Source organism: Cucurbita pepo, unplaced genomic scaffold (genome assembly GCF_057944985.1).
Source record: "Cucurbita pepo subsp. pepo isolate OVF unplaced genomic scaffold, ASM5794498v1 scafford_54, whole genome shotgun sequence".
Taxonomy (NCBI): Eukaryota; Viridiplantae; Streptophyta; class Magnoliopsida; order Cucurbitales; family Cucurbitaceae; genus Cucurbita; species Cucurbita pepo.
Window position 1 is genome coordinate 47,501 of NW_028257959.1, and position 2,500 is coordinate 50,000.

The window sequence follows — 2,500 nt, forward strand, 5'->3', positions numbered from 1 at the left end:
CCCCCGCACACCCCCCGCACGCCCCCGCGCGCTCTCCCTGCACACCCCCGCGCCCCCACTCACCTCGCGCACGCCAAGCCCCATCCTATGCTATGTGTGATAAATGTTCTACCAACAGCATATCAAAAGTGTTGGATGTTACCTCCATAAAGAAAACATCACACCCAATACCTATGAAGCGTGAGTACACGTATAAAGCCTTGAAGGTTAGCCCCTACAACAATTCATCACACCTAACATCCGTGGAAAGTAAGAACGTGTATAAAACCTTGGACTATAAAAATATCATCAAACCCAATACCCGTGAAAAGTGAATGTTCATTTTTAATGCTTGTATTGTTGTGACTTTTTTTTTTTTTGGGGGAACTAAGAAAAGAGTGACACCCGTAAAAATTTAACTATTTTTTTTTTCTTTTGGTTGTCTAAAACAATAAAATGAAGAGTTTTGATACTAGAGCAAGTACATTACACTAAGACACCCACCAGGACCTTGTTTTTACAATCATCATCCATTAATTGTGAAAGTACATGTGGAGTGGTTGGTTTGTTGTAATTTTTTTTCTGGGAGCTAAGCAACATGAAAGAAAGAATGATTCCCACAAAATTTCAGATTTTTTTTACAACTCTAACTATTTTTTCTAATTTCTTATTATTTAATATTTAAAAATTCATTAAAAAAAAATTGGTTGGTTGAAAAACTATGAAACTTGATTTCTAGATCCATTACAATGTCCAATCCATGAATCAATCGAGTTCATGGAAAAAAATATTATAAAACTTGAGATATTTGACCGTATGACCGTTCAGAAAAATCGTATCTAGGCCTGGCAGACCAAAAATGCCTCAAAATGTACTATATAGGGGGGTGACTAGTCTGCATGGGCTGGGCACGGGGGTACCCCCTATATCTTCCGCCACCCCCACGCCCCAAGCACTATGCGCCGCACATGGGCATATGCTTGGGCCGTACGGGTGGTGGTCGGAGGTCGAGGGCGTTTGACGACGGTGGTGCGGTGGCGGAACGCGCACGGTGGGGCAGTGTCGGAACGTTCCCTCGCGCTCGCCCGCCCCGCCATGCCCCACCCGCGTGCGCCCCGCCCTGCCCCACCCCCGCCCTGCCCCGCCAGCGCGCGCGCGCGTGCGCGCCCCACGCCCCGCACAGCCCTCGTTCTCCCGCGCGCGCGCCCCGTCCCGCCCCGCCCGCGTGCTTCTGCGCGCGCGCGCCCCGCCCCGCCCAGCCCTCGTTCTCCCGCGCGCGCGCGCCCCGTCCCGCCCCGCCCGCGTGCTTCTGCGCGCGCGCGCCCCGCCCCGCCCAGCCCTCGTTCTCCCGCGCGCGCGCGCCCCGTCCCCCCCCGCCCGCGTGCTTCTGCGCGCGCGCGCCCCGCCCCGCCCAGCCCTCGTTCTCCCGCGCGCGCGCGCCCCGTCCCGCCCCGCCCGCGTGCTTCTGCGCGCGCGCGCCCCGCCCCGCCAGCGTCTCCCGCGCGCGCGCGCCCCGCCCCGCCCCGCGTGCTGCTGCGTGCACGCCCGCGCCCCATCCATCACCCATTAATTGTGAAAGTACTTGTGGAGTGGTCGGTTTGTTGTAATTTTTTTTCTGGGAGCTAAGAAACATGAAAGAATGATTCCCAAAAAAATTCAGATTTTTTTGACAAATCTAGCTATTTTTTTTAATTTCTTATTATTTAATTTTTAAAAATTCATTAAAAAAAATTGGTTGGTTGAAAAATTATGAAACTTGATTTCTAGATCCATTACAATGTCCAATCCATGAATCAATCGAGTTCATGGAAAAAAACACTCTAAAACTTGAGATATTTGACCGTATGACGGCTCAGAAAAATCGTATCTAGGCCTGGCAGACCAAAAATGCCTCAAAATGTACTATATAGGGGGGTGACTAGTCTGCATGGGCTGGGCACGGGGGTACCCCTATATCTTCCACCACCCACACGCCCCAAGCACTATGCGCCGCACATGGGCATATGCTTGGGGCGTGGGAGTGGTGGTCGGCGGACGAGGGCGGTTGACGGCGGCGGTGCGGTGGCGAAACTTGCACGGTCAGGCAGTGTCGGGTGCGCCTTTGGGCATGTGACATGAGCCTTGTTGAGAATGAAATGTTGCGATGTTGCCTTCTAACTTGGGCTGGCTTGAGGATGGTTGATGGTTGGTACGATGATGAAACATGCAAGGTGGGGTGGAGCCGGGTGCCTTCGGGCGTGCGGCATGAACCTCGTTGAGTGTGTGACGTTGTGGTGATGCCTCGCCAGCCTTGGGCCAGCCCTATGTTTTGAAGGCGGGTGGTGCCAGAACATGTTTGGCTGGTTGGAATCGGGTGCCTTTGGGTGTGCGACATGAGCCTTGTTGAGCACGGAATGTTACGATGTTGCCTTCTAACTGGGATTCTCTGGTGTGAGGACTGTGGATGGCTGCTGGTACGATGATGAAACATGCAAGGTGGGGTGGAGCCGGGTGCCTTCGGGCGTGCGGCATGAACCTCGTT